The sequence below is a fragment of the Procambarus clarkii genome, chromosome 55, assembly GCF_040958095.1.
Source record: "Procambarus clarkii isolate CNS0578487 chromosome 55, FALCON_Pclarkii_2.0, whole genome shotgun sequence".
Classification (NCBI taxonomy): Eukaryota; Metazoa; Arthropoda; class Malacostraca; order Decapoda; family Cambaridae; genus Procambarus; species Procambarus clarkii.
In genome coordinates this window covers 26,123,847-26,143,905 of record NC_091204.1, presented here as the reverse complement: position 1 = coordinate 26,143,905, position 20,059 = coordinate 26,123,847, and the positions used below count along the sequence as shown (strand labels likewise).

Sequence of the window (20,059 nt, the reverse complement as noted above, 5' to 3'; positions counted from 1 at the left end):
AAATTACATTCAAACAGCGTTGTTTTGAAAAAAAAAAACATACATGGGTTGACAACAGAGGGGTAAGGTAGGTTACAGCTCCAAGTTTTTTTAATGTTGCTCTTTATTTGGGTAAATTTATCTTCATAGTATTTAGTTTTGGCTCGTCTAATTATTTTAGATAGCAATAACGAGTAATTCTTTGAGAATTCTTTGGAGACGGTTCCTAGCCTATACTTCTTCTCAAGGTCGTGTTTTTTGTTAATGGATTTAAGTATTCCCTTTGTAAGCCAAGGATTGTTAAGCCTTTTGTTTGTGACTTGTTTTGTAAGCATAGGACAGTGGGTGTTATAAAGGCTAAGAGTTGTTTGTAGAAAAGATTGCACTGCTAGGTTGATGTCCCCTATGTTACCTAACTCGGACTCCCAATTGACATTATCAGCAGCAGTTATAAAATTGTTTAATTTTTGCATCATCAGCAAACATTGAGAGGAACGAGTCTATACCCTCCGGAAGATCGTTTACATATATTAGAAACAGAGTGGGTCCACGTACTGAGCCCTGTGGGGCTCCGCTGGTGACATCTCGCCACTCTGATGTCTCCCCCCTCACCGTAACTCGCTGTTTCCTGTTGCTTAAGTACTCCCTTATGTACTGTACGGGGTTCTGTATACTGTACGAAGTTCTGTATACTGTACAGGGTTCTGTATACTGCACAGGTTTCTGTATACAGTATGGGGTTCTGTATACTGTATGGGTTTCTGTATACAGTACGGGGGTTCTGTATACTGTACGGGGTTCTGGGTTCTCTGCGCTATGTGTTTTTCTCCTTCATGTCTGTTTCATGCTCCATGTTTATATAATATTATTCTGTCCTTTTTTTTGTACATTTTGTGTTTATTTTATATATAAAAAAATCGCCTATAATACACCCATTGTGAGTGGTGGGATTTAAGGCGTTGGCAGGTAGGCTGTCCCAGGGGTCTATAGCCCTTTGGGGGGAAAACCTTTTTTTTTTTCCTATATTTTGACTTGAATGATTGATAAAGATTAAGCCTTCCTAAAGGTGGCTCGGGCATGAATAGCCCGTATGAGGAGGCTCTTTCGAGCCATTACCAGTACCAATATCTAGGTGATACTAGAGTTGTGTAGATGGATGGAGGGTGTGATGGTGACCTGTTGAGCTTGATAAAGCTGTTGCATCATGTATATGTTACATGCGACCTTTTAGAGTAGTGGTCTGGATTCTCTAAATCCTCCAATTTGTTCAGTATTTTATAAGTTTCTATGGGAGCCACCATGCCCCGTCTGGCTTTCTGTGTTAGTCCTGTGGCCCTCAACCGTTCCTGGTATGGGAGCCACCATGCCCCGTCTGGCTTGCTGTGTTAGTCCTGGGGCCCTCAACCGTTCCTGGTATGGGAGCACCATGCCCCGTCTGGCTTGCTGTGTTAATCCTGGGGCCCTCAACCGTTCCTGGTATGGGAGCCACCATGCCCCGTCTGGCTTGCTGTGTTAGTCCTGGGGCCCTCAACCGTTCCTGGTATGGGAGCCACCATGCCCCGTCTGGCTTGCTGTGTTAGTCCTGTGGCCCTCAACCGTTCCTGGTATGGGAGCCATCATGCCCCGTCTGGCTTGCTGTGTTAGTCCTGGGGCCCTCAGCCGTTCCTGGTATGGGAGCCGCCATGCCACGTCTGGCTTGCTGTGTTAGTCCTGGGGCCCTCAACCGTTCCTGGTATGGGAGCCACCATGCCCCGTCTGGCTTGCTGTGTTAGTCCTGGGGCCCTCAACCGTTCCTGGTATGGGAGCCACCATGCCCCGTCTGGCATGCTGTGTTAGTCCTGGGGCCCTCAACCGTTCCTGGTATGGGAGCCACCATGCCCCGTCTGGCTTGCTGTGTTAGTCCTGGGGCCCTCAACCGTTCCTGGTATGGGAGCCGCCATGCCCCGTCTGGCTTGCTGTGTTAGTCCTGGGGCCCTCAACCGTTCCTGGTATGGGATCCGATTTAGTTCTGAGATGCTTTTTGTCGCTCTGTGTTGTACTTTCTCCACAGCAGATATGTTCTGAAGCTGAGGCCTCTATGCTTGATACAGCAGTCCAAATGTGGGCGCACCAGAGATGTTTACATTTTGATAACTTAATTTCCTTGAAAATAAAGTTGACTTTCTTATTAGAGTTCCCAATTGTTGGGCAACTTTCAATGACTGGTCCCCGTGTATGCAGTCCCCGTGGCGCAGTGGTGAAACACTAGCCCCCGCACTTCGCGAACAATTTAGTCTGGGTTCTTATCCTGGCCGGGGAGGATTGACTGGGTTCCAATCCTTAACATTACGCCTCTCTTCACTCAGCAGTGAAACGATTTGACGGGTCGTATTCCGGAGTTAATAATTAAGATTAATATTAATCTTAGGACTTAGCCGTATTAGGATAAAGGACCTGCCCGAAACGCTATGCGTACTAGTGGCTTTACAAGAGTGTAAAAACTGGTGGACCATCCAAGTAGTAGGCGTCCATCTGTCTCAGGAGACTATGGAGTTCCGTTCTGGTTGTCGGTCTGGAGTGGCCTCTCCAAGGTGCAAAGCCAGGGTAGGTTGATAAGGGGGAGAAGCTGTCACCTATGCAGCAGGTCCCCCCTCTCCACATCACCGATCGTCTCAATTGGAAAGGCAAACGCCAATAAGATTGGTTCCAGCGCCGTCGCAGGAACTGTCAGAACGAGATTGAAGGCAACAAGGAACTGCCCCCAGGGGGCTCCACCTCCGGAGTTAACCTGGAAGTTGGTACAAGAAGGCACAGGGACTCCAACCCCAGAGTCTTTTTGTTGTTGTTACTCTTTTTTGTGGGGGGAAAGGAGGAAAATTAGTAAAGAAAGAAAAGGAGGAAACTTAGGAAAAATGGGGGAACCATTGACAAGCTGCCGGCTTCCCGTCTCCGTCGTGACCACTAGACACAAGGTTACTTTAGGCATTTTTTTTTTTTTTTTTTTTTTTTTGAGATATATACAAGAGTTGTTACATTCTTGTACAGCCACTAGTACGCGTAGCGTTTCGGGCAAGTCCTTAATCCTATGGTCCCTGGAATACGATCCCCGCCGCGAAGAATCGTTTTTTCATCCAAGTACACATTTTACTGTTGCGTTAAACAGAGGCTACAGTTAAGGAATTGCGCCCAGTAAATCCTCCCCGGCCAGGATACGAACCCATGACATAGCGCTCGCGGAACGCCAGGCGAGTGTCTTACCACTACACCACGGAGACTGTAAAGGACACTATAGGAATTATCATCATCAGGAAAAGATCATCAAGGCAAATGGGGAGACCTTCGACAAGCCGCCGGCCTCCTGTCCTCATCGAGGCCACTATTAGTAGCTCTCAAGTAAACTCAGATAATTATCACACTTCGATATCTAAGTAATTCCGCCTTATTACAAATTTGTTTAGTACGTTCCTCGAGCCTCCGTGGCACAATTGGTTAGCGCGTTCGGCTGTTAACCGAAAGGTTGGTGGTTCGAGCCCCACCCGGGGGCGATTATTTAGGCCAACTCTAGGGGTTGACCTCAGACAAGACCGACATAACACACTTGACAGCGATGTCACACTTGGCCCCGTGATCCAGCCCGTCCTCCTCAAGTCTGCCAACGTCAACAAACTCTCGCGCGTAAGTGACCTTATCCTAACACAACAGAGAACGGCACAGTACGTCAACGTCGCGACCCATCCTCCTGTTTACACAGTAGTTGTTGTATATGCTCCATAGTACAAACGTTGACGTACTAAGTCATTACATAATAGTACTTACTGATCACTTTATAGTTTGAATTCTTAATTATAGTCATAATTATAGACTCTTTATAGTCGGAAGTGAAGTATATAGTACTAACAACTTTATAGTCTGAAAAAATAAGGTTAAACAAAATATATAAATTCCAAGGTCTAGTATAGCTAGTATAGGTCTAGTATGTACGATATTAGGCCTCAGATAGCGTGTATTAGGCCTAGGAAGGTTCTGTTGGTTAAGGTTGTCTTTGCAACATAAATATAAAACCTTTTCCGGTTTGTCTAAATTCAATAGTACAAATTTCTACTTTGTAATTGCGTTGTACGTTTATTTATTTATTTATTTATTTATTTATTTATTTATTTATATATATACAAGAAGGTACATTGGGTTTGTGAGAATACATTGGATAGTACAGTATTTACTTTCTTGTAAAGCCACTAGTACGCGCAGCGTTTCGTTGATATATTTACTGTGGTCCGTACGTTGCATACGTACGTGCGTACGTTACGTACGTTGCGTACGTTGATATATTTACTGTGGTCCTCATCGTTACTATAAGTACTACCAATACAAGAGGATGGGCTGCAGTTTCACGAGCCGCTACCATTTTCTAATACGACAATTGTTGGTCTTGGGAAGAGTATTCGTCAAAAGGCGCCGTTCTATTAGGAGGACGGGTTGAACATCTACATACCAAGTTCTGGCGGCATAACACAACAATTTAGAAAATAATATATAATTATAAACAGCCTCCCAGTCCTTCGGAGCTCATCAACTGTTTAATGTGTAAAGTCGCCAAAGATTGAGATAACATGTTCGTAAGTACTTGCGTAACTGACTGATGAATCAGGGTCCAGACACTAAATATAATTCTTATGCTTGGAATGTTTACATGCAAGAAGAGTTGCTATAGACCTCAACAAACACGACAGATCAGCCTCCAGGGCTGAGTGGATCCCATACTTATCCTGTAGACCCCATGTATACCTATCCTGTGAGCGTTAGTGCCTCCAATACATGTCCTGTTCATGAGTGGTAGTGAACCCATACCCATCGTGTGCAGCAGTGATCACATACCCATGCTATGATGTATGTCATACGCAGCTGGCTGTGCACAGTAACCATGATGTGCGCATCCCATGCGCAAGATCAGTGCGTACTGGTGCGTTACTGCGCAGAAACACTGATACTTTTATTTATGAAGAAAATATTACCAATTACAATATTATAAACGATGTATAAAATGTATCATCCAAATAACACCAGCAGCAGAGTGGCGCAGTGGAAGCGTGCTGGGCCCATAACCCAGAGGTCCGTAGATCGAAACTACGCTCTGCTACGAAATTATTTTAAAGTATTTTATTCATGTTTTTTCATTACAAATGTAGGTACATAGCAGTGTCTTGCTACCCCCTTCAATATAAGTAATTACAAATTACAGGTTGAGCTAGCTATATGTTAATAAATAAAGGCACAATAACGAACGTGGGAGATTTGTACTTGAATTTACCTGTCTCTAGTGTCCTCGACGGATAGTGGAAGCCATCGGCTTGTCAAAGATCCCCCCCCTCCCCCCATGGTTCATGAGGATTGTTTCTATTTGGATTTTGAACTGAGGTAATATCTTGGTATTTAACGACTTCGCTAGTTAGACAATTCCATGGGATAACCATAGTTTATAAATAAATAAATAAATAAATGTTTATTTAGGTAAGGTACATACATACAAGAAATTTTTACAAAGATTGGTTGACTTATAGGTAGAGCTAGTACATACAATGCCTAAAGCCACTATTACGCAAAGCGTTTCGGGCATAATATAGTTCATTTAATATGCACCCCATACCCGTCCTGTGGGTGGTAGTGGAAAGAGTTATAGAGGCACATATGGCCTCAGGGACTGAACCCCACAATTCATTTAGCTGAGCAAGTTAATCTTGCTGAGAGAGTTACAAAATTCAATGCACATCATCACATCAACAATAGGCTCGAGACCGCCAACAAGTACAGTTTCTAAACTAAGCAACTGACATGTGGATCGAGAGCCCTACAGCGAGAAACATTTGGACGCTAACCAACTGTGTTACGGAGGCTACGCTCTCTAAAACCTTACAAATATTTCCTCCTGCTTCTTACCGCTCACTCCCGCCATCGAAAGCCCTAAAATCATTTCCTTCTTCCTCCCGTTCGATCCCGCTCTCTGAAGCCTTACAAATTATTTATCCTGCTTCCTGCAACTCGTTCCCGCTCTCTGAAGCCCTAATAACAATCCCTTCCGCGCTCTCCGAATCCATAAAAATACTTCCTCCTGTTTCATCCCGCTCTCTGTAGCCTTAAAAACACTTCCTCCCCCTTTCTGAAGCCCTAAAATCACTCTCTCCTGCTTTTTCCCGCTCGCTCTTGTTCTCTGAAGCCTTAAAAACACCTGCTCCCGCACTCTGAAGATCTAATAACACTTCCTCCTGCTTCCTATAACAAATGTTCCAGAGATGTGTAAATATTTAATTCAAAATGATCTGCTACCAGAAATTTTTGCCAAATATTTCTAGTTTCCTAACTGTAGATAGTACCTAAGTGATAGGGTAGGGCAGTACCTAAGTACCTCCTGCACACCGCCCACCCCCCACTGGATGGGGGGCGGTGTGCAGGACAAACATATCAATTGTGACACTAGCTCTCCACATATGCCAGTTGCTTAATTTAGAAATCATACTTGTGGTCAATCGCGAACGCATTGATGATGTGACGACGTATATTGAATTTTGTAACTAGCTTATCAAGACTGAAACTTGCTTAGCTAAGTGAATTGTGGGGATCAGTCCCTGAACCCATTATTACAAAGCATTCTTACAAAGCAAGTAACTGACAAAAGATTAAACAATCCATGGCTCACAAGTGGCATTCTCAACTCAATCAACAAGAAACATGAATATGAAAAGAAAGTTAGGATTGGCCTAGTTTCAAAGGAAGTAGCTAAAAGGTACTCATCAATGCTTACCAGTATCATAAGAAAGGCAAAACTTGCATATTATGTGAATAGATTCAATGAAGCAAAAGGCAACATGAAAAACACTTGGAAAACTATCTCTAGTATCCTTCTTGAGGTTATCTTGAGATGATTTCGGGGCTTTAGTGTCCCCGCGGCCCGGTCCTCGACCAGGCCTCCACCCCCAGGAAGCAGCCCGTGAGAGCTGACTAACACCCAGGTACCTATTTACTGCTAGGTAACAGGGGCATTCAGGGTGAAAGAAACTTTGCCCATTTGTTTCTGCCTTGTGCGGGAATCGAACCCGCGCCACAGAATTACGAGTCCTGCGCGCTATCCACCAGGCTACGAGGCCACCTAGGAACTAAACAACACTCACATAACCAAATAAAACTCTACAAGGATGGGGATATACCGTCAACTGATTTAGAAATGGCAAATGAATTTAATAGTTTCTTTTCATCGGTTGGTGCTAATCTTGCCAGTAAAATCCCACAGACTCAGACACATATTAACACATATCTCTCAGGCAGCTATCCAAACTCTCTTCTCCTTTCACCAATCAGCCCGGCAGATGTTGTGTCCATCATACACTCTCTAAAAACCAAGGCAGGGAACACCAGTGAAATTCCGCCCATTGTGTACAAGAGAGCCTCCCATGCCCTTGCCCCACCCATAGCACTACTGTTCAACAAATCTATAGAGTGTCACACCTTCCCTGATATCCTCAAAAAAGCAAGAGTAACGCCTGTCCATAAAGGAGGCAATCCGGCGGACATAAACAATTATAGACCAATATCAAATCTACCCATTCTATCAAAAATATTTGAAAAAATTATTTACAAACAGCTCTATTCCTACCTCGTAAAATTCGACATACTCAGCCCCTGCCAGTTTGGCTTCCGGTCCCAAAAGAGTACCAATGATGCAATCATTAGTCTCCTTGACATTATCTACTCAGCCATTGACAAAAATGAGTTTCCGATTGGACTCTTCATTGACCTAAGAAAAGCCTTTGATACTGTTAATCACAACTACCTCTTACTTAAACTCCAGCATTATGGAATCCGAGGCCTTGCCCTTGACTACATCCGATCCTATCTTAGTGACAGACACCAATATGTAACCATCAATGATACAACTTCTTCCACTCTACCAATTACCGTTGGAGTGCCACAGGGCAGCATCTTAGGACCTCTTCTATTTCTTATATATATAAACGATCTGCCTAATGTCTCCAATATTCTCAAACCTATATTGTTTGCTGACGATACTACCCTTATCTACTCAAACCTCAACCCACATACACTAAATAATGTTGTGAATAATGAATTAAAAAAAGTCCACTTATGGATGTCAACGAACAAACTAACATTAAACATCGAAAAGACTTACTACATCTTATTTGGAAGCAAATCATCAAATGCAATTCAGCTACAGATAGACAACATTAACATCAGTAATAAAAATGATGGCAAGTTTCTTGGCCTATTCCTAGACAAGAGACTCAACTTCAGCACCCACATTCAACACATAACTAAGAAAGTCTCTAAGACAGTTGGTATACTCTCCAAAATCAGATATTATGTTCCTAACTCTGCTCTCCTCTCACTATATTATGCACTAATCTACCCCTATCTTAATTATGGTATCTCTGCATGGGGGTCTACCACTGCAAACCACCTTAAGCCCATCATCACACAGCAAAAATCTGCTATCAGAATAATAACTAACTCTGCTTTCAGACAACACTCAGCTCCCTTGTTTAAATCTCTAAACTTGCTAAATATTAACTCCCTCCACACATTCTCTTGTGTCAACTACATTTACAAAACCCTGTTCTTAAATGCAAACCATGCTCTGAAACTCTCCCTGGACAGATGTAATAGGACCCATTATCACCACACCAGAAATAAATATCTCTTTGATATCCCCAGGGTCAAACTTAATCTGTGTAAACACTCTATGCAAATTAAGGGACCTAGTTTATGGAACTCACTCCCTAGTGAATTGAAAAACTGTAAAACTTTTGCCTTATTTAAAAGCAAAACCAAAAAGTACCTAACTTCATCTATTTAGTTTCCTACACTGAGCTTTAAATTTGCTCTGTACCTAGTGTTACCCAATCTCCTAATTTTTATGTAATATCAAACAACCTTATCATTGTGTTCATTGCTGTCTTCTTTTATGTGCTAGCCATATGCTGTATTGTGACTACCAATTTTTTGTCAACTACCATTCAAGCTGTCATTGCAATCAATCTTATATTGTTTCTGCTGTATTGTGCCTACCAATTTGTTGTCAACTACCATTTTAAGCTGTCATTGCAATCAATCATAGCTACCTATGTGCTTTAATATACTGTACCTATAATTTTCTCTCATCTTTTTTTTCATTCCATGTAATCTGTTATCATTTTTTGTTTATAAATGTTGCAAGTATTTACCTCCTTAAAATTTTCTTAGATTAAGGACCTGCCCGAAACGCTGCGCGTGCTAGTGGCTTTACAAGACTGTAATTACCATATTTGTATCCTCACATTCCTTATGTACATTCTTGTATATGCATAAATAAATAAATAAAAATAAATTATGTGCCTCTGTAACCCCTTCCACTACCTCCCACAAGATGGATATGGGGTGCATAATAAGTGAACTAAACTAAACTAAACCTCTCATGTTATCGTGACGTCACACACGCCGTACACACATAAAACAGGATTTTCTCTATTTTCGTTATTAAACATTTTATAATTTATATAATTACTCAAGCAATGTGTTTTGATCATATTATATCGCTGAAGAAAAACTATGTGCATCTTCGGTAGCAATTAACCGGATTTGGTCCATATAATAACAGGTCACTATGCACTTCAGGTTTCCGTAGTGTAGTGGTTATCACGTGCGCCTCACACGCGCAAGGTCCCCGGTTCGATCCCGGGCAGAAACATTTGACTTTTTAAATGTTTGTTTTCATAACCCATTGAAATAAACTCAAAGTATCCAACCACTTGGATCGGACGGTAGAGCGACGGTCTCACTTCTTGCAGGTCGGCGTTCAATCCCCGACCGTCCAAGTGGTTGGGTACCATTCCTTCCCCCCGTCCCATCCCAAATCCTTATCCTGACCCCTTGCCAGTGCTATATAGTTGTAATGGCTTGGCGCTTTCCCCCTGATAGTTCCTTCCCTTCCCTTCTCTTCAAAGAGCTAAAATTAATAACAAAGTATATTGACAATAATTATTAAATCATAAAAACTTATACCAATTTGGAAACTGGCTAATACTCCATTATACTAATTATTAATATTGAGAGTCATATAACTATGTATTGTGGAGCAGAGTGGCGCAGTGGAAGCGTGCTGGGCCCATAATCCCACTAGAGGTCCGTAGATCGAAACTACGCTCTGCTACAGTCTAATATTTTCCTACCATAACAAACCAAAAGAATTTTTTTTTATCTCTAATGAATACAATCCATCCTCCTGTACATTTTGTAACTTTGTGGAACACCGTACATATAAATTAAATATTGACGTAATGGACAATTACATAGTAGAACTTGGTACTATTCACCTTATAGTCCAGGAAAAATACAGCTAAAACCAAACATATATATATTCCTAGGCCTAGTATAACATGTATATTTACTGTATTTGGCCTCAGTTAGCATGTATTAGGCCTTGGATGGTAAGTTACGTTAGGTTTTATGAGAAACAAATACAAAGGTTCGGGCCAACCTTTCCCGAAACGCTTTGCGTAATAGTGGCTTTAGACATTGTATGTACAAGCTCTATCTATAAATCCAACAACATGTTTGTATCTGACCTTGTATGTATGTACTTTACCTGAATAAACATTTGATTTGATTTGACAAAACCTTTGCCGGTTTATACAAATTCAATAATACCAAATTCTACTATCCAATTGTCCATTACATCAATATATGTACGATGGAGGATGGATGTGTTGCTTATAAGCACTGCTATTAATATATCATAAGCTCCTACATAGATTACACACAGAAATCACAATAGCGTGATGCATCAAATGAACAAATCCACAAGGGCAGTGACGAGGGTTCAAACCTACGTCCGAGAGCATCCCAGACGCTGCCTTAATCGACTGAGCTACGACATGGTAAAAGAATTGCAACCAGAAGTTCTACTGACCTTACTTGGATCCTGCAGCCTCTCCGAGACACAAACCAGGATTTTACACAATTCCCCCCATGCACCCGAGCTCTGTCAATAAGCCGCTCTACCTCTTCGCCCTTACTTCATTTTCTAGGATGCTCTCGGACGCAGGTTCGAACCCTCGTCACGGCCCTTGTGGATTTCTCCTACATAGATGTTAGTACTGCACGGTTGTCTTTGGTTTGCTATTAATATAAATGCTGATATTTCTTAAAGTATTTCAATTCGGCCGACACCGACTAGGCTATGACGCTCCCCTACCCAACATGACTCATCTTGGAAAGCTGGGCGAGGCTGGTCCCACCAAGTGTCTGGTCACCAACCTCGGATAAACATTCTATTTTATAGATATTGGTTATATAAATATATAGGGGGTACCATCTTTGGTTGCGTTTGTAGGACCCTCGACCTCGAAGAAGACGACATGCAGCATCCGGGGAAGCCTTGTGGGGCACCCGCGTACACATATTGTCTTTTCATACCATCCCCTATATTTTTTTATTTTGTCATTTTATTTTATTTAAAATTTCATTACACAAAAAGGGTTATAACATTGGTTACATTCAAAGTACAAGACTTCTTATTACAGGTTGTAGAGTTCCTCCAATATATAGTTTTGTGTTAACTAATACTATTACATATATATTATTACCTATATCTTCTAGTCGTAGTAGTAGCAGACATTCATCAGTCTCAGGAGACTATGGAGTTGCGCTCTGGTTGTCGGTCTGGAGTGGCCTCTCCAGGGCACAAAGCCAGGGTAGGTTGATACGGGGGAGAAGCTGTCAACCATGCAGCAGGTCCGCCCTCTCCACGGCGCCGAAAGTCTCCAATGGAAAGGCAAACACCAATACGATTGGTTCCAGCGCCGTTGCAGGAACTGTGAGCTCCGGAGTTGACCTGGAAGCTGGTGAAGGGACTCATAACCCGGAGACCGTCGTGGTCGGGGCCGGAGAAGAACCACCCCACCAAGGGCAAGAACGACCCCAGCCTCCTGAAGCAGAGCCTGGGGCTGCTAGAGCCCAAGGAGGAGGACTTCAGAGTCCCGCACCTACGGGTTCCAGGCGTAGTTCAATAACTAACTGATAAACATAACTTTAATACTGATTCATTAACTAAGTTCAGTAACTAATTGATAAACCTTAAAGAACTGGTGAGAACAAGTTGTGTTCACTTCAGTTTGCTAACATTTATTAGATCTGTGCTGCTTATAAAATACTCTTGTGTTCGATCCCTGATGGTCCCAGTGCTTGGGCACCGTTACTCCACTCCGTCCTCTCAATTCTTGCAAGGTCCACGTTCGATCCCCGATGGCCCAAGTGGCAGCTTTCCATTCCTTCACGTCGTCCATATATATCCCAGATCATCTTAATATCCCTTCCAAGTGTTGTATAATCATACTGGTCTAGTACTTTCACCTCATAATTACCTTACCTTATCTCGCTTCCTCAGAGAAGACTCATGTTCTCTCGAGTCTTGTATTCTTGGTGACGTGGTCTTTCCATGTGATATCAAGGATGCATCTCAGGTTCCGCATGTGAAAGGTATTAAGCCGCGTCTCCTGGTGAGAGCGCAGGGTCCAGGATTCCAAGCCGTAGAGAAGTGTACTCACCACACATGCCATGTAGACTTGTGCCTTGGTGTGCACTGTCAGTTTGGCATTTTCCCAAACGCATTTTGTGAGCCTGGCCAGTGTTGTTGCGGCCTTCCCGATACGCCTGTTGAGTTCAGTGTCCAGGGAAAGGGTGTCTGAGATTGTGGAGGCCAGGTACACAAACTCGTGAACTCCCTCCAGCACATAGTCTGCTATGTTTATATAGGGTAGCTCATTGACGTCTTGTCCCATCACCTGTGTCTTCTTCAAGCTGATTGTCAAGCCGAATGCGGAACAGGCTGCGGCAAAGCGGTTGAGTAGCTGCTGCAGGCCTTATGCTGTGTTTGTGGTGATCGCTGCATCGTCGGCGAAGACGAACTCCCTGAGGATTCGCATCTGTACTTTTATCTTTGCTCGGAGTCTGGATAGATTATAGAGCTTTCCATCAGATCTTGTACGGAGATAGATGCCCTCTGTGGTTGTTCCAAAGGCATGCTTGACGAGGATCGCGAAGAAGATGTCAAACAGGGTTGGAGCAAGAACGCACCACTGTTTAACACCACTCTTGATGTTGAATGGTTCAGAAGTTGAGCCGTCGTACACGACCGTGCCCTTCATGTCCTTGTGGAACGATTGTATCATGCTGAGTAGGGTGGGTGGGCAGCCAATTTTGGCCCAGATCTTGAAGAGTCCGTCCCTGCTCACGAGGTCGAAGGCCTTTGTAAGGGCAATGAAGGCGATGTACAAGGCTTTTCTCTGCTCCCTGCACTTTTCTTGAAGCTGTCTCAGGGTGAACACCATGTCAGTGGTCGACCTCTCTGCTCGGAAACTACACTGTGACTCGGGGTACACTCTTTCAGCAAGAATCTGAATCCTGACCAAGACGACCCTGGCGAAGAGTTTGCTGACGACGCTGAGGAGTCCGATGCTACGATTGTTGTTGACATCGCTTCTGTCACCTTTATTTTTGTAGAGAGTGATGATGTTTGCATCTCTCATGTCTTGTGGCACCGAGCCCTCCCTCCAGCACTGGCACAGAAGTTCATGAAGCTCAGTTTTAAGTGTTCCACGAGCGCACTTGAGAACTTCAGGCGGAATCCCGTCGTCTCCTGGGGCCTTCCCTGAGGAAAGTGAATCCAATGCTTTCTCAACTTCTTCCACAGTCGGTTCAGGGTCAAGTTCTTCCATGATGGGCAGGAACTTGATTGCATCCAAGGCTTCTACGCTGACCAAGTTCTTTCTGGAATAGAGTTCGGAGTAATGCTCTACCCAGCGATTCATCTGTTGATCACGGTCTTTAATGATCTCTCCAGTGGCTGACTTAAGAGGAGCCGTCCTGTTTTGTGTAGGGCCTGTTGCCTGTTTGATCCCTTCGTACATGCCTCTTATGTTGCCAACAGTGGCCGCAGTCTGGATGCTGGAACAGAGTCGGAGCCAGTAATCGTTAGCACAGCACCTCACAGTTTGTTGAACTCTACTGCGGGCAGTACGGAGGGCCTGTAGGTTCCTTTCTGAGGGCAGGTTTTTTTAGGATGAGAGAGCTTGTCTCTTTTCCTCTACAAGGGGTAAGAGTTCCTCTGCAATGGCCTCGAACCAATCTGCTGACTTCTTCTGCCTCTTACCGAAGGTGGATATGGCAGTTGTAACACGGGACGGTATTGGCTCTACTCTGTCCTTTACCCTGTCCGTGACTATGCTTACTGAAACTTAAACCGAATTCCAAAGGACCCCAGAGTATACTCTATAGCCGAGTCCCACGCCACTTGGTCTTAGCCGTTTGACCGGCTAAGCTTCTATAGCCACGTGACGTCGTACTAGGTTTTCTAGCAAACTCAAGGGATCGTCAAGACACCCTTGGTTTGGTTGCAGGTAGAGAGTTTAAGAGAACACCAACTCCTACTCAGGTTAAACGCCTCCTAGACAAAAGTACTCAGGACACACGGAACAAAGTTGCTTATGTTGTCCAAGTGTTTAACGAGCTTAAATGTTACCCTAGTTCCCTTGACACTTAACCATGGCTCATCAAACAAAAACAATTAAGTTTCTTTCTTGGAATATTCGAAGTGTTTATCTTCGGATAAATGACGTAATCTTGTATGCTAAAATGAGAGACGTGGATGTGATGTGTTTACAGGAACCATATACGTCCACAACTATCAAGAAGGTCCCACCCAGGATACCTGGGTATATAGCATACAACAACGAAATTGGAACTGGTCTACTCACGTATATCAAGAGTGGATTAATCTGTAAACTAATTAAAAATCACGGGAGTGATAGTATACATTATCAAAAATTCAAATTACAAACTGCAAATAGCCTTTTCCTACTGTATAACATATATGGACGATGTAGTGTACTTAAAGCAGACCTGCTACCGACACCTACAGGTAACACAGCTATGTTATGTATGGGTGACTTTAATGCTCGTCACACTGCTCTTGGTGATGTTCAGTGTAACAATAATGGAAGGGTCTTCTTGAAATACCTTAATGATCATAATATTACTGTGTATGATACTGATAAACAGACCCATTTATTGGGGGGTAGACTAGATTATGTGATTGGATACAGCCTAGTAGATAGCAATGTTAACATTAAGCTCATCCCAAAACTAGTAAGTGATCATTTTGCAATATATTGTGAATACAATGTGGCGGATATTAGGTCCAGTCCTCATTCTAGAGTTAAAATTAACATTCCAGACAATCTTAAACAGCACTTTAAGGCTTATGTACATAAGTGGTACACTGGGTATACACCTGTATCAGTGGACCACTTTTACACTGATCTTGTCAGTATCATTGCCAGTTATTATGATACCTGGGTTAAATCAAGGAAAAAAAGAACACTCGTTCTTCCTCATGGACAGAGGATCCTATTATTATTGCAGAGCTAAAGCGCTTCAGCTGCTGACTCTTATAAACGAGACAAAACAGCTGACAATTTACTTGCATTCCTTAATGCCAACAGAGATTTTCGCGAGCTTAAGGGTCAAGTTAAGGACACATATTGGGAACAATTCCTACAAGGTATCAATAGAACTACAACATTATCAGAAATGTGGAACACAATTAAAAACATTACCAAACCTTCAGCCCCAGTTCAGCTTCATCATACTCCTGCAGAATATGCTGACATGCTCTTAGCTCAATGGTCTAGTGTCTCACAAATTTCTTCCTTACCCCCAGATATACAGCAGCATTTAAGACATACCAACATTAACAGAAACTTTAATATTGAAATAGCACGCTCCTCACCAGATTTAACAGATCAGTTTGCTATAACCCCCTTTGAATTAACATCAGCATTAGGAAAACCTAAATAAATTGCCCCTGGTGAGGATGGTATAACTTATAACACCTTGAGTTTACTGAATGATGTCCCTAGCCATCCTCTGCTTGACCTCTATCAAATGAGTCTCTCACAAGGTATCTTGCCAAAGAAATGGACACAAAGTCTCATAATACCAGTTCCTAAACCTAACTCTCAAAAATTCAGGCCCATTTCCCTTACATCTTGCATGTGTAAAGTCTTGGAGTGGTCATGTTTCAGGTCAAAGAAAAACTGGCCCCAAACCTATATGGGTTCATGCCCAAGTGTAGCACACAAACATGCTTTGCTGAATATTTTGTAAACTCCCAGGATGGGACACAGGCAGCCTTTATTGACCTAAAGTCAGCTTTCGATGTAGCGAATGGCGAAATAATATTAGAGCAACTTGCTGAATTTGGAATCAAAGGTAATCTTCTGAGTTGGATAAAGAGCTACCTATCCAACAGGCGTGCTAGTATCCTATTTAAAGGAGTTAAAAGTACAAGAACAGATGCATTCGAACTAGGCACACCTCAAGGTGGTGTCCTAAGCCCTATGCTCTTCAATATACTTATGCACAAACTTATCCATGACATGCCTATACAACCTACGGAAACTGTTATATGTTATGCTGATGATATTTGTATTATGGCACACAGTAAACCAAGGCTACAAGTGTTACTTGATGCATTCTCCAAGAAAGTAGTAGAATGTGGCCTCATAATTTCTGTTGATAAAACAAGGGTTCTTATTCCCCATTCTCTTCATGTTAACTATACTATTAATGGAATGCCGTGGAGACTTGCGAGTCTTATAAATATCTTGGAGTCGAGGTTAATGATACAAATCTCGTCAGCAACCTGCGCAAAAAACTAGTTGAGCGTCTTAAACCTCTCAAAACTCTTGTTGGCAAAGGATTTGGCATTAACATAAAATATGCTCGTAGTTTTTATATTGCCTTTACACGATCTGTTGTTGATTATTATGCCTTGCATCTTCTTAATTTTTCTCTTAAACAATTACAAGGCCTAGATGTAGTACAGAATGATGCCATGCGCATCATCCTGGGTTGTCCTAGAACTGTCAGAATTGTTAACATGAGAAAGGAACTAAACTTACCTTCCATTTACGAAAGAATAGTTCTACTTAGTACTATGTTTTGCGCCAAAACTTTGAAAAATAATGGTCCCCCCAGCTCTATTCAAATTAAATTGAGATCCATTCTAAACAATTCTGACTGTTCCCTCAATCCGCCGCAAAAAGCTCCCTACAGTGTGTGGCTCAGTTGTTGTGCCTATAAGCTTCAGAAACTGAATGTGTCTCTTAACCCTGATAAAACTGTTCACTATATTCCCCCTTGGAAAGATGTGGAGGTCTCTCTGCATTATACTCCCATCAGTGTAAAATAAATGTATAACACTGACATTTTGAGATGTATAACATTAGAAGCTATTGACAGTCATCTTCAAATTCTCAAACCGACTGAATCCTATGCCTTTACTGATGGCTCTGTGCAGTTAGGCACTGGTAGAACAGGTTGTGCATGTGCAGTGTATAAAGGGAAAGAAATGATCATGACTAGTACACAGAGATTGAACAACTGGGCAAGCACGACACAGACCGAGCTATTGGGTATTTATCTAGCCACTGAATACCTTAAGCTCAATGGTGGTGGAGTTATTTTCTGTGACTCTAAAAGTGCTCTGCAGTCCTTAAATAACCCATCACAATGTATGTTGGAAGTAGCTTGTAATATTAAATGGAATGTAATTTTTGCCAATGATAATAACTCTTGTATAAAATTTGTGTTGATCCCATCCCATGTTGTTGGAAAACATGACTTTGTAGATCGATTGGCCAATGAGGCTTGCAGGAAAGAAAACATTGATTATGACTTTGGACTATGTAATGCAATTATTAATAACATACAAAAAAAAGAAATTACTTCAGATTTAGAAGAACTAAGAAATGCCCAGAGGCCTGAAAGCTGCAGTATTAAAAGTTATGACAAGTTTTGTAATAATAGGTATTTGAATGGTCAGCACGGTAACCGAATCAGGCAATGTGATGTAGTCATTGCGCGAAGTCGCCTTGGCTATAGACACATCTGGCAGGTTAGTGAGGCTGAGCCACTACCAGAATACTCAGATTGTAAATTCTGTGATAAACCTTTAATGCATTCACTAGAACACTATATTGATGAATGTGAAACCGTAAAGGACTTTAGACCTCCTGGCCTCTTGTACCACCAACTGTGTAAATATTTTATTGACTCAGGTGTTCTGGACGACATCCTAACAATTTATCCAAAATTTGCTTGTCCATTTTAAAGAATGAAGAAAATTTTGTATTTATATCACTTCTAAGCTGCATCACTTATGAACCATCCCTGCTCTTGTGTGGCAGTGCACAATAGAAAGTTGTTTTCACATATCCATACATTAAAACATTGATTGTAACCATTATATATATGTGCTTCAGCCTACAGTTTAGACCTATTGTCTTATGTATGACCCCTCTGTCCTGCATGACAGTGAATACCAGCATTATCCTCACTTTAATAAGACTTTATCAAAATCCTCAGATTAGGCAAAATTGTAATTATTTTTGTCAATAAAGATGTTAATAATAATAATCAACTGAGAAAATCAAAGAGTGACCGCCCAGAGCCATGCTGGCCGGGAGCGACACTGTATCCACCTCTATGAGTCAGCTGACTCCTCTCTTTCAAATATCTCAAGCTCATATACAGACATATCTCGATCAAGAACTCTTAATTCATATATCAACAAAATAAAGACTATAATACACAACCTTACATAATAATACATATCAATAATTCAGTACAATAAAGATTATATCATGATATAAAAATATGTGAACAAAGAATTCATATTGGCAAGACATGGTAACACTGGCGGGAAAGGGGAGGAGGGGTTAAGGGAGGATTTCAAGATGTCTGCCAGCCAGCCATTATACATAAGTATACATGAATACAATATAAAGTATATATATATAAAACATGTGTATCAAAACCATGTTTATGTGGTATACATCTCACAGTGCCAAAATCTAATTTAATGTTAGAGGACAATGTAATGAACAATAATGAAAGGGAAATTACACAGTATACATGACAGTAATACATCCGAGACTTAAATTTATACATTCTCCATCATAGTTCACATAATATTTCCTATACAGCATTATGTAGCATTCCATAATATAAGCATATACGGATGTTTTTCAAGCTACATGACATTAGGCTACTGCTATTCACTAGACTTCTAATATATATCCACAAATACATGGCAAGGACTTATAGTACAGATATATAATATACATAGATATATATGGAATACATTGGCAATACACATTTAATACTAGTGTGTTGTCGAAAAAAGAATAACTACATAAATTAATATTCATGACACTAGGCTAATCAGCCAAGACATCACTATACAGTTTGAGCACATCATACACCAGCTACAGTATGATCATACTGGTGTATGTGTGGTCATAACCTCACACCCATATGATAATATCACAACACACCATGGACCAGTATGGTAATATCACAACACACCATGGTCCAGTATGGTAATATCACAACACACCATGGACCAGTATGGTAATATCACAACACACCATGGACCAGTATGGTAATATCACAACACACCATGGACCAGTATGGTAATATCACAACACACCATGGACCAGTATGGTAATATCACAACACACCATGGTCCAGTATGGTAATATCACAACACACCATGGACCAGTATGGTAATACCACAACACACCATGGTCCAGTATGGTAATATTACAACACACCATGGTCCAGTATGGTTATATCACAACACACCATGGACCAGTATGGTAATACCACAACACACCATGGTCCAGTATGGTAATATCACAACACAGCATGGACCAGTATGGTAATATCACAACACACCATGGACCAGTATGGTAATATCACAACACACCATAGTCCAGTATGGTAATATCACAACACACCATGGACCAGTATGGTAATACCACAACACACCATGGTCCAGTATGGTAATATCACAACACACCATGGTCCAGTATGGTAATATCACAACACACACCATGGACCAGTATGGCAATATCACAACACACCATGGACCAGTATGGTAATATCATAACACACCATGGTCCAGTATGGTAATATCACAACACACCATGGA

At 41.8% G+C, this 20,059-nt stretch overlaps 1 protein-coding gene and 1 non-coding gene across 7 annotated transcripts in view; one reads left to right on the top strand and one right to left on the bottom strand.

The window, feature by feature from the left end:
* Window positions 1-20,059, bottom strand: part of LOC138352916 (uncharacterized) — a 230,529-nt gene that overhangs the window by 161,574 nt on the left and 48,896 nt on the right. The window lies entirely within an intron of this gene.
* TRNAM-CAU (transfer RNA methionine (anticodon CAU)) lies at window positions 5,024-5,095 on the top strand. The gene has a single exon. It is a non-coding gene; the product is annotated as a tRNA-Met (tRNA).